At 35.3% G+C, this 13,333-nt stretch overlaps 1 pseudogene across 1 annotated transcript; it reads right to left on the reverse strand.

Moving 5' to 3' along the window:
* Window positions 1-11,182: 11,182 nt before the first annotated feature.
* Window positions 11,183-12,932, reverse strand: LOC114293216 (uncharacterized; annotated as a pseudogene). The gene has a single exon (XR_014365968.1). The product of XR_014365968.1 is annotated as an uncharacterized LOC114293216 (transcript).
* Between the last annotated feature and the right edge of the window lie 401 nt (window positions 12,933-13,333).

The raw sequence follows: 13,333 nt of genomic DNA on the forward strand, positions 1-13,333 counted from the left end.
GAATTGTTGCTGGTTGCATGCAAGCATGGTGAAGCTTATCATCACTAAATCTTAAATATGAATACATATATATATGCAAGTTTTTATGTCAAGCTGGCCCCGAAATCGGCATAAGACACCTTTCGTACATCTGGGACTGAATCGACACCAATTTAAACATTTTCAGACATGCGGAACGAAACCAATTTCAAACATCACAAACTGAACTTCGACAAGGCGCGTAATTTCAGTACGAAAAATGTAATTCGAGATTGTCAACATGAACAACTAGTACCTATAACAAATGAATGGTGCAACTGGCCGCTTTCGACAAGAGCCACCAATAGTGTCAGACATTTGGATATGTTGTTCGGCAATTGTCTTCAATCTTTTCCTTCCCCTTCATGAAAGAGCAAATCATAAAAATTAGATTGAAGGGAAAATTACAGGGGTGGTGTACACATTTTGTCCATTGTCTAATTTGGATCGATGCACTTTAAACTCCCTTAATTCTGACAGTCCATTTTAAATTTCCTGGACATTTTTGGTGAAATTGCTAATGCCGTTTGTGATTTTAAAACAAATATTGTAATGTCAATTGATTGAGATTATGTAAGTTCAGTAAAGTTATAAGTTGACTACTACAAAAAGTATAGTTGCCACGTATATGCATATTGTCTGATACAAAATAGTTAAGAGTTGTAATCAAATGGACGTAATTGAAACAAAAGTTCACAATTGATGATGCAAAGCAAGGCCATTCAAAATTTGTGCAAAACAAATAACATAAACACAAAAGTACATAGGCTGCTGTAAGAATTGATCCCGAAAAAAAAATCAGCGTATTCCTTGGTGATGGATTTCGTTTGTTTACAAACATATGTACGAAACCAACTGGTAGCAAGTCTTGAAGGAGAAAACTAACATTGTTGGTGCGAGGTGACCAATATCCATCAGATGCAATGATGACAATTCCTGCAAAGTATTCCAATCAATATTTACAAGAACACAAACAAACGGCTACAACATGTGGCTGTTAACTGGAAAATTTTGCGTAAACACAAACAACAACACACATAAATATTACTAACGTACCCATCCATTCTCATTCTGGACGAAGGTCATACTTCCACAAATGAAAGTACGCATTTCATGAACTCGCTCAATAAAGTCCAGACAGTCTGCAACTCATGAATGGCAGCTACCTTCCTCTTGAAATGTAACTGCTATTCAATAGTAGCATGATAACTTGAAGAGAAAGGTTACCGCCATTCAAGAGTTGCGTGCAATGACAGGCAAAGCTGTCCATTTCTGCGCATGAGATTTTCTTTGTGAATTGCATGGGCTTGTTGACTTTTCTGAATTTCTTCACGACAGCCCTATGACAGTTCGTGAAGTTCAAGAACTAAACAACTTAGTTAAGAAGTTGAACATCACCTGGGATGGGAGCACACTCTATGTGCACGCATAGTTGAGATCCTTCCTAAAGAGTTCACCTACAGACACGTCAACCACAGAAACAGAGGGCATTGACGATGCCCGGATGGACCACATCTTAGAAAAGTTGGATATTAGAGAAGGATTGAAGGCAAACTTCTTCCTTAATCTGTTAGGCTTGTCCGAATCAGGTGGGGAGAAGGTATTGGTTTTCAGCCATCGTGTTCACCCGCTTAAGTTGTTGGAAAGGCTAGCCATGAAAGTGAAGGCTTCAACTCTGGATTCAGAATTGGGTGTGGGGAACGAATAGCTCTCTACAAAATTTGGAAATCGTCATCCTTGTTTCAGCTCTTTCAATTGGCTTTCCTATGTTTTAAGTTGAATACCATCAACTATGCATGAACTTCAGCACTGAAACAAACAGTTGTTTCCTGTGTTGCACGGACTCGGGTACGGGTGCCGGGTGCGGGTATGTATGTACAGGTCCGACTCATTAAATCTTAACCCTACATTCAATGGTACGCAATCTGGGGAAAAAATATCATATTTTTAATCTAATATGTGACATAAAATGGTACTATATGTAACTTATAGTGTCAAAATGACATTTATAGTAATTTGACAATAATTTGCACATATAATAATTGTGTTATATACAATTATATAAGAAGTGTCCGTTTTTCAAGTATCCGACACATATCCCATACCCTTGTTCGACTCTCAGGTGTCCAATACGGGTATTTGATCTATTTTGAAGACTTTGTGTAACACAGATTGTTTCTAAACATAAGTTCCGGCAATATAAAAGCACCGAGTACTACAAAATTGAAAGCAGAATTCAACCGAGTGTGCCAGCCGTTGTGGGATCAAGAATAGTCATCGTTTGTTTATCGAGTTTCTTATTTTTGCTTTCTTGGCTACTCTTAAAAAAAAATTATTTTTCCCGTGCCAACATTACACAAATTTTTTTTAAAGTCTCTTTCGTTATATATAACCTAACCTAACAAGTTTGCCATGTAAATGCAGAACACCTTTTATGCTTGTTGTTAACTACTATGATACCTATGTTCAACTTGCAGCACTGATAGCAGAGGGAAGATTCCTATTCGAAAGAGAGAAAATACAAAAATCGAGTACAGAACAGTTCCTATTGGGTCGATTTCGGTTAGCAAAGGGAAAAGTTCCTATTCGAATAGCACAAAATACGGAAATGGAGTACACAACTGTTCCTATTGGGTAGATTTCGGGCTGGGTGTGAAGGTATATGCGAATGAAAGAAGACAAACAAGGAGACAGAGAATGTACCAGCACGAAATAAAGGAAATACCAACCGGTGCAGACAAACCGACGGTGGTGCTCGATTAACCCTTGCGGTTGTGCTCTACCGACAAAAATCAATTTCAAAAAAGAATTTATGCATCCACTTCCCTGGCTAGCCTTCCCAATAACTTAAGCTTTGTTCTTTTAATATGATTTTTGCCCTTAAATATTTTTCTCTGTAAAACCCTACAGCTACGGGGAAATGGAACAACGGAGAAACGAGGAGAGAGAAAGACAAACAAAGAGAGAGGTCCGAGATGGAAGAGAGACGGACGGGTCGAGGGAACTTACTCCTCTTCTGAACACTTCGGCATCTTTGAAAATTTTATACTTTATCTGACAACTTACACGTTTTTATGAAAAGTGACATCATTTATAAATTAATTTTCTTCATAAAAGTTACACCTTGGAGCTTATATCTTTTTGTAAAAACGAAACATTCAGCTTGATTAGTCTTCTTTGGGAACTTATATCTTTTGTAAAAACGAAACATTCAGCTTTTGGTCTTATTTGGGAACTTATATCTTTTGTAAAAATGAAACATTCAGCTTCGATGATTGGTCTTCTTTGGGAACTTATACATTTTGTAAAAACTCACAAAGTTTACACCAATTCCTAAATTTTACACCTTTTCAAAAAATTTACACCTTTTCTCGGAAATATTTACAACTTTTTAAAAAAATTACACATTTTTGTGAAAAAACCTCTTTCATAAAATTTACACTTATTATTTGAAGTTACACCTTTAGTGAAAAACAAAACTTACATCTTTTGTAAGGTCATTTACACCTTCATTGGAAAAACATACACAATATTTGAAAATGATATACATTTTGTCAAATAATTTCTTTTAATAAACTTTATCAAAAGCATATTTGCCATAAAACGTGTAAATTTTCAAAAAAGGTCTAATTGACTTCACCAAAGATGTAACTCCTATTTACAAGGGGTAAATTTTTTTAAACATTTTGTTTCACAAAAGGAGTACCTTTTTAGAAGCGGTGTAAGTTTTTAAAATAATGAGTAAAATTTTTAAAAATGTGTAAGTTTTGCTGGCAAAAAAGATGTAATATCCCATAAAAAGTGTAAATTATATGGAAAGGTTATTCACAAAAGCAGTAACCATTCAGAAACGGTGTAAGTATTTCCAGAAAAAGGTGTAATCATTCAGAAAAGGTTAATGTTTTTAACAAAAGGGATAAATTTTATGCAAATATTCCTTCCATGAAAGGTGTATATTTTCAAAAACATATATGTGGTTTTCACAAAAGATGGAAGTTATGTTACAAATAGTGTAACTTCCCATTAAAGGTGTAAATTTTATGGAAAATATAATTCAGATTTCCATAAAAGGTGTAAACATGTTCCGAAAAGATGTAACTTATTTCACAAAAGGTGTAAGTTCTAATGAAAGGTGTCTATTTTGTTCCTAAAAATGTTTCACAAACAGAGTAACTTCTCATAAAATGTTTAATTATTTCCACTAAAATGTGTAAACTTTCAAAAAAAATTAAGCTTCTAACAAAAGGTTTTAACCTATATGAAAACATATTTTCCTTACGTATAAATTTTTTCACATAAGAAGTCCGTTTCAGAGAAGACGAGTTTGGGAGGGCTTGGAATAGCGACTCTAACTCCAAATCCAACTAAGTATGTCAATGTAAAAGAGAACCGTTTGTAATATAGAGCAACGGCAGACAGACAGAGAGAGAGATAGACTGAGATCAACAAACACAGAGACCTAGATGGACAGTGATCGATAGAGACAACCAGACCGAGATCGACAGAGAGGGACCGAAATCGACAGAGATCGACAGAGAAGAGACCTACATGGACACAGACAGACCAAGATCGCTGGAGACAGACCGAGATAGACAGAGAGAGACCGACATTGACGGAGAATAGGCCGACATCGACAGAGAGAGGCCAAGATTGATAGCCAGAGACAAAAAAAAACCTTTGATTTAAGGCGGTGGTGGCCGTGGAACTGGCGATGTCAGACGGCAGTGAGCACCGGAGGCCACCGACGCTTGGGTGGTTAGCGGGGGTCACGAACCCTTTGATTTGTTCAGTGGTTGTCCCAATTTGTTTATGAACACTTTGAAGTGTTACTCCTTTTGTGTTTATGAATACTTTGAAATGTTACTCCTTTTCCGGTTATGAACACTTTGAAATGTTACTCCTTTTGTGGTTATGAACACTTTGAAATGTTACTCTTTTTGTGAAATAATTTTTTCCATACAATTTATACTTTTTGTTGAAATTTACACCTTTTTTGAAAGCCCAACTTAAACCTTTTTCAAAAGTCACTTACATCTTTTGTGAAAAAAAAAAATTCATCAAATTTATATCTTTTGCTAAAATTTACACCATTTCGTGGAAGTGCTTATATCTTTTCTAAAAAGTTACTCATTTTGTGAAACTATTTATCTCGTCAGATTTATACTCATACACCTTTTGTGAAAGCCAAACTTAAGCCTTTTTCTAAAGTCAGTTATATCTTTTGTGAAAAAAAAAAATTCATCAAATTTACAAATTTTGCCTAAACTTACACTTTGTCGTGAAAAAACTTATACCGTTGCTGAAAAGTTACTCCTTTTGCGAAAGAATTTTTGGAATAAGATTTATATCTTTTATGAAACTTACACATTTTCTGAAAGCCCAACTTAAACCTTTTTCTGAAGTCACTTACATCTTTTGTGAAAAAAAAAACATTCATATAATTTATATTTTTGCTAAAATTCACACATTTTCGTGGAAGTGCTTATATCTTTTCTGAAAAGTTACTCATTTTCTGAGATAACTTTGAAATTATTGTAAGTTCAAAAGGCGTAAGTATTATGTACAAGTTGTCAAAAAGTTCAAAAGGCGTAATTATTATGTGTAAGTTTTAAAAATTTTATGAAATAAAATTTTTCACATATGGTGTAACTTTCAGAAAAGTTATAACTTGTTTTACAAAAGATGTAAGTATTATGTGTAAGTTCTCATTTACGTATGGTGTAACTTTCAGAAAAATATAGCTTGTTTTACAAAAGATGTAACTATTATGTGTAAGTGACAAAATTTTATGAAATAAAAATTTTCACATATGGTTTAACTTTCAGAAAAGGTATAACTTGTTTTACAAAAGATATCAGTATCATGTGTAAGTTGTCATTCACCTATGGTGTAACTTTCAGAAAAGGTATAACTTATTTTACAAAAGATGTAAATTTTTTTACAACTTACACATAATACTTATACCTTTTGAACTTACAATAATTTCAAAATCATTTCACAAAATGAGTAATTTTTCAGAAAAGATATAAGCACTTCCACGAAAAAGTGTAAATTTTGGCAAAAGATATAAATTTTACGAATTTTTTTTCCCACAAAAGATGTAAGTTACTTCAGAAAAAGGTTTAAGTTTGGCTTTCAGAAAAGGTGTAAGTTTCATAAAAGGTATAAATCTTATTACCAAAATTCTTTCACAAAAGGATAACTTTTCAGCAGCGGTGTAAGTTTTTTCACAAAAACTGTAAGTTTAGGCAAAATGTGTGAATTTCATCAATCATTTTTTTTTTCCCACAAAAGATACTTCTCACAGGAGGTTTAAGTATTTCAACGAAAAGGTGTAAATTTGAAAAAATAAATTATTTCACAAATGTTTAACCTTCCACAAATAGTGTAAGTGTTTTCACGTGAGATGTAAGTAACTTCGCAAAACCTGTAAGTTCCTAAGTCCAATCAACTATATTTGTTTTCTTCAAATAATGGCAATGTAAGAGAGAAGGGCGTTTCAGAGGGCTTGCTCTTTCTCTCAGTAGAAGTCCGTTTCAGAGAAGACGAGTTTGGGAGGGCTTAGAATAACGACTCCAAGTCCAAATCCAACGAAGAATGTCAATGTAAAAGAGAACCGTTTTAAATATAGAGCAACGGATAGACAGACAGAGATAGACTGAGATCAACAGATAGAGATCTAGATGGGCAGTGATCGACAAAGACAACTAGACCAAGATCGACAGAGAGGGACCGAATCGACAGAGACAGCCAGACCGAGATCAACAGAGAGGGACCGAATCGACAGAGATCGACAGAGAAGAGACCACATGGACACAGACAGACCAAGATTGCCGGAGACAGATCGAGAGAAACCGACATCGACAGAGAGAGACCAAGATCGATAGCCAGAGAGAAAAAAAACCTTCGATTTGCGGCGGCGGTGGCGGTGGCGGTGGAGGTGGCGACGATAGTGAGCACCGGAGGCCACCGACGCTCGGGTGGTCAGCGGGGGTCACGAACCCTTTGATTTGTTTAGTGGTTGTCCCATTTTGTTTATGAACACTTTGAAGTGTTACTCCTTTTGTGGTTATGAACACTTTGAAATGTTACTCCTTTTGTGTTTATGAATACTTTGAAATGTTACTCTTTTTGTGAAATTACTTTTTCCATAAAATTTATACTTTTTATTTAAATTACACCTTTTGTGAAAGCCAAACTTAAACATTTTTCTGAAGTCACTTACATATTTTGTGAAAAAAAATTCATCAAATTTACACATTTCGCTAAAATTTACACCTTTTTGTGAAAACACTTACACTGCTACGGCAAAGTTATCCTTTTGTAAAAGAATTTTTGTCATCAGATTTATACATTTTCTTGAAACTTACACTTTTTGTGAAGGCCAAACTTAAACATTTTTCTGAAGTCACTTATATATTTTGTGGGAAAAAAAATCATCAAATTTATATACATTTTGCAAAAAACTTATACCTTTTTGTGAAAACACTTACACCGCTGCAGCAAAGTTACTCTTTTTGTGAAAGAATTTTTGTCATAAGATTTATACCTTTTCTTGAAATTTACACTTTTTGTGAAGGCCAAACTTAAACATTTTTCTGAAGTCACTTATATATTTTGTGGAAAAAAAAATCATCAAATTTATATACATTTTGCAAAAACTTACACCTTTTTGTGAAAACACTTACACCGCTGCGGTAAAGTTACTCCTTTTGTGAAAGAATTTTTGTCATAAGATTTATACCTTTTCTTGAAACTTACACCTTTTATGAAAGCCAAACTTAAACATTTTTCTCAAGTCACTTATATATTTTGTGAAAATATTTTTTTTATCAAATTTACACATTTTGCTAAAACTTACACCTTTTCGTGAAAATGCTTACACCGTGCCGAAAAGTTACTCATTTTGTGAAAGAATTTTTGTCATAAGATTTATACTTTTTCTTGAAACTTACACCTTTTGTGAAATCCAAACTTAAACATTTTTCTCAAGTCACTTATATATTTTGTGAAAAAAAAAATTCATCAAATTTACACATTTTCTAAAACTTACACTTTTTCGTGAAAATACTTACATCGTGGCGGAAAAGTTACTCATTTTGTGAAAGAATTTTTGTCATAAGATTTATACCTTTTCTTGAAACATACACCTTTTGTGAAAGCCCAACTTAAACTTTTTTCTGAAGTCACTTATATCTTTCGTGAAAAAAAAAATTCGTAAAATTTATATCTTTTGCTAAAATTTATATGGTGTAACTTTCAGAAAAGGTATAACTTGTTTTACAAAAGATATAAGTATTATGTGTAAGTTGTCATTCACATATGGTGTAACTTTCAGAAAAGGTATAACTTGTCTTAAAAAACATGTAAATATTATGTGTAAGTTGTCATTCACGTATGGTATAACTTTTAGAAAAGTATAACTTGTTTTACAAAAGATGTAAGTATTATGTGTAAGTTGTCAAAAATTTTTGAAATAAAATTTTTCACATATGGTGTAACTTTCAAAAAAGGTATAACTTGTTTTACAAAAAATGTAAGTGTTATGTGTAAGTTGTCAAAATTTGTTTAAATAAAATGTTTCACATATGGTGTAACTTTGACAAAATGTATAACTTGTTTTACAAAAGATGTAAGTATTATGTGTAAGTTGTCAAAAGTTACGCCTTTGGTGAGCAATTTTACAAAAGTTGTAAGTTGTCAGAAAAGTGTAAGAACTTTCACAAAAAAGTGTAAGTTCTCACAAAAGGTGTAATTTTTCAGAAAAGCATTAAGTTTTCACAAACGGTGTAAATTCTCACAAAAGGTGTAATTTTTCAGAAAAGCAATAAGTTTTCACAAGCAGTAAGTTTTCACAAACGGTGTAAATTTTCAAAAATCCCTTACGCCTTTTTCTGAAATTACTTAGGCCTTTTGTTAAAATTTACGCCTTCTGTGAAGATTTACACATTTTGTGAAATTATTTACACATTTTCTGACAAAATTACACTTTTACTCATATAATGTGTTAATTTTCAAATATTTGGGTATAACTCAATACCCAAAAAGGTGTAAAGGTAACATAGAAAGGTGTAAGTGCCTTGCATACCATATGCAAGGCACACTTAAGAAAAGTCCTAAATAAAATGGAAGTTTTGAGATTTTTGAGATTGTGAAACCAAATTGTTAACATGGTGATTTTCAAGTTTGGGCATGAAATGAAATTTACTTAAAAGAGCATGGCATGGTATGGATATTTGCATTTTCATTAAGAGTTGCATGACTGTATATACTTTGTGAGAATTCTCTACTGGGATTTATGCTCACCCCTATGGGATTTTGGTGCAGGTAAAGATGTGGTGATCCTGCCAAATTGAGGGTGTGGATATGTTCTTGTGAAGAGTAGATTACTCTTTATTTTGTTGTGAGATTTTGTGTAAAGCCAATGGCTATTTTGTATGGGTCCGAGAGACCACTTTTGTGTAACTGGGCTTAAGCCTTGGAAGTTGTAGCTCGTAAGGGCATTCTATTTATTTTGAGACTAGATGCTTCACATGTTATAGATTCGTGTATCAATATATCCTTGAATGTATAAATCGTATGTGAGACTTTTGTATGAACATTTGGAATTCATGATGTAATGGTTGGGGAATTGCTGAGACTATTTAATAAATGTCAAACGATGGATTATATCTATGTTGAGGTTATGCCATTTTTTTTATGCGGTCAATGTTAGTTGATGTAGTTGGATTATGTTGAAATATTTCGGGGCGTTACAATAAATATACAACAAAAGAGAGATTCACTACATCTATTTAAAATTTTAATTAGGAGTGCTTCCAGTTTGACAGTTCGGTTGTGGCCAAAAGAACTTTAAATCCGTCATCCATCCAAAACTAGACGGATTAGAAAAAACAATCCGTAACCATCCACTCGTCATCATGCATCCGTTCAAAATGCGGCGAATCGATTTAGTTTGGTTAGTTTGGGCGGATTAGAATATCTGCTGAGCCCCCTAATTTTAATATCCAAATTGTGAAGGAAAAAAAATGCACAAGGTATACTCGAGAAGAGGAACCTTTCCATCTAGTTAATTATAGGATTTAGAATAACACTAAATGAACCTGGTTCCCCTAATTGTATTGCCCTAAATTGAGGGGAGTAGATTGGTGGAGGAAGCCTTTTAGGGAGTATGATGGGCACTAAGCTGGCGTTGAACCACCGGAGTTGGGCCGAGGGAGAGCTGAGGTGGCATTAGGGGAGAGGGAGAGGGAGAGGGAGAGAAGAGGTGCCACTATATACAAAGCCAAGAAGCCAGCCAGCTCGCCCTAAGCGTGCGGAGAGTATGTGCCCAAGTGGGTACAAGGGACAGGCGGCTACCTCCAATTACCTTGACATTCATTAGTAGAGTGAACTTGACAACTAATGGTGCCCATATCGTCCAAGGCACTAAGAGATCCAAGATGTTAGTGGGGTGTGCTCCTAGTTTCAGAAGGGTACAGTGCAAGTTTCTTTTTGTCATGGTCTAAATATGTCTTCTTATAGAGATTCCCTCTCTCTTTCTAAAGCCGATCAAGGTGCAAGTCCCCTCAAGGGAGGATGGGATGAGCACCTTAACAAACACTCAACATTAGTCACCAAGCCACATGACCCCAGAGATCCTACACAATGGTCATGAGGTCACTCAAGCACTCCATGACTGGAGACCAACCCTGGGTAGTTCCTGGAACTCGCTTCTAGTCTAGACCAGCATGAGACCATTAAGGTGCTATTGGAGAACCAATTGTAGAGCAATACACTCAGATGAAGAACATCTTATAATGAAGTAGAGCAATCCCATTTACCCACATAAATGAAACATTTTCTTCAATTCTTATCATGAAGCAGCAACTAATTTTAAAGTTTCAAACTACCAAGATCGATTATCATCTACCAACAGTAAGCCAATCTATATATATATATATATATATTTATCCCGTCGGGACACGGGTGAAAAAATGAAGCCTCTGGAGTTCCAAAAGATTCACACCAATATCTCATATTGGAGTTCCACAACCTTGTGAAAATTACCGAAGATGGGAAGCTTGACAAAGACCCCAAGCAGAATGCACGGCAAGTCGAGATTACATTTTGCCACCTCAAAAAATTCAGAACATCTTTGTTTTGAGAAAACAATAGGCACAACTGTGGTTTTTTTATTCAGTTTGGAACACCTAGCAGGCTAGCACCATTTAGACATATTCCTTCTGCAATACTTGCTGCATATAGAGTATTTGTTCAAATATGGAGGTAACTACGAAACTATAATAATGCTCAGATGTATCCAAAAAATTGTCTTCAAGAGACCTAAGAAAGAAAAAGAATTTACACGTAAAATGCGATTGGATACACTAAAAATACTTATAAATCATTTGAACTAGTCTGCAACACTTAATAATACAAATCACAATGCCATTATTGAATGGGTTTAACCTAATTGGCTTCTCTCTGTATAAGTGAAGGCGCAGGTGATGCAATAGTTTCATCCATACCTCCTGTATGAGATTCCTCCTCCTCCAAAGGAAGATGCCCATCTGGAATTGTAGAGTTAGCTTTTGTAATCTGTGATGGAGCAGAGATGTTGCCAAGTGGAGAACTTGGGCCAGACCTATACTCTGAATCTCCATCTTCACGAGGCAAAGGTGAAATTTGCAATTGGCCACATCCATCCACTTGCTTTGTGCAAAATTTTTGTTCTACAATATCATATGAATTCGCAGTCCGCACTTCATCAGCAAGAGAACACCAACAGCAGAAAAGCCAGAGTGTAAAATCAGCAACATCTGCTTTACCGTAACAGAAATTATATGGTGTTGAATCTCTTTCTCATCTGAATCCTCCAAAATCCACCATAAAGTAAACCAAACACACAAAGAAAGATCCCCGTAACCCCCAATGCCTCCCTGACGCTCTCATTATTGATATTAACGGCAGCCAAATTGAAAATCCAGAAAGGGGCCATGCAAAACAGAAGAAAAGTTGCAATATGAACATACATGTTTCCGAACTCAAGTCTCTCCATATTCCACCCAAAAACACAAAAACTACAAAATAGTGAGAGATATGCTAAAGAAATATCATCCCAAAAATCAAGCACCCCACCACTCTACATGGGTCTGGTGCTCTCGACAATCCTCTCATCTCTTGAAGCAAATGAAAATCTCTTCACTAATGATTTGGATCTTAACTGGCTTGGCTGGCATACTTCAGCAGTGGTAATATGAGCTTGTGATTCCTCATCCGTTTCAGAATGATAATCCTTCCCGAGTGGGCTAACAATGCAGTAAACACCAGCGATTGCAGGTGCAGCAATTGCAACGGAGATACATATCCCAACTCCTATAGCTGGTCGTACTGATCTCTTGTATCCTAAGTTAAGACTACACAAGGCATATTGCGCAAAGCAGTTAATATGTAATAGAGCAACAACAACCATCATGTGTGCCCATACATGAGGCTTATAAGTCCCATTCTTGCAGTAAATCATTCTAAGTTTGGAAATGTCATCAGGTCTCCATCTTAACAGAAGTACGAGGTGGTAGATACGCTTCGGGTGTTGATAAAGACACATTAGAGTAAATAATGCATTGAGGATTTGACAATAAACTTCAAACCAAGCATCTCTTTTCGCTCTTTTTCCGCAGGGCACTGTTCAACATTCCGGTCATGACAAGGAACAGAAGTGCACCAGATACACCAACACCAACAATCCGAACAAAAAGGGCCATGTTCATAGGGTCCTTAATCCATTCTTTGCCCATTTTACAAATACAGCCCCAATTCATTTTCCGGGAAAAGACCTTATTGAGTTGCTCTCGAATAACATGACCACTTGACGAACGCACAGCCCGGGACATCTGATCTCTCCTCGAAGCAATAAGCTGGAATTTGAGAAATCGTGTTCATTGGGGCTGAGCAGCTAAATTAGCATCAAGCCTATGTTGAGGGTTTTCATCGGTGATAAATCCCTTTCGAGACATAGAAATATGAATAGGAATCTGAGTATTGACACTAGTAGAACCATTACATTTCTCAATTCCCTCATCATTTCCTCCATTATCAGTCGAAACCATTCTCGCTGCAAAAAGTCCAAATCTTCACCAGGGGACCAAGTGTTGAAGATGTAAAAAACAGTGGTAACAGAATCTAGGCAGTTTTGGGTTCTAGAATTTAATATATATATTTTTTTCTTTTCAAAATTTCTTTTTTTATTTCGCTCCAGGGCACAATAACAATCACAAAAGGCAGTTAATAAGCAAAACTCTTTTCTTTCTTTTTTTTTCTTTTTTGGTGTTCT

Source organism: Camellia sinensis, chromosome 4 (assembly GCF_055761805.1).
Source record: "Camellia sinensis isolate YWXY chromosome 4, ASM5576180v1, whole genome shotgun sequence".
NCBI classification, from domain to species: domain Eukaryota; kingdom Viridiplantae; phylum Streptophyta; class Magnoliopsida; order Ericales; family Theaceae; genus Camellia; species Camellia sinensis.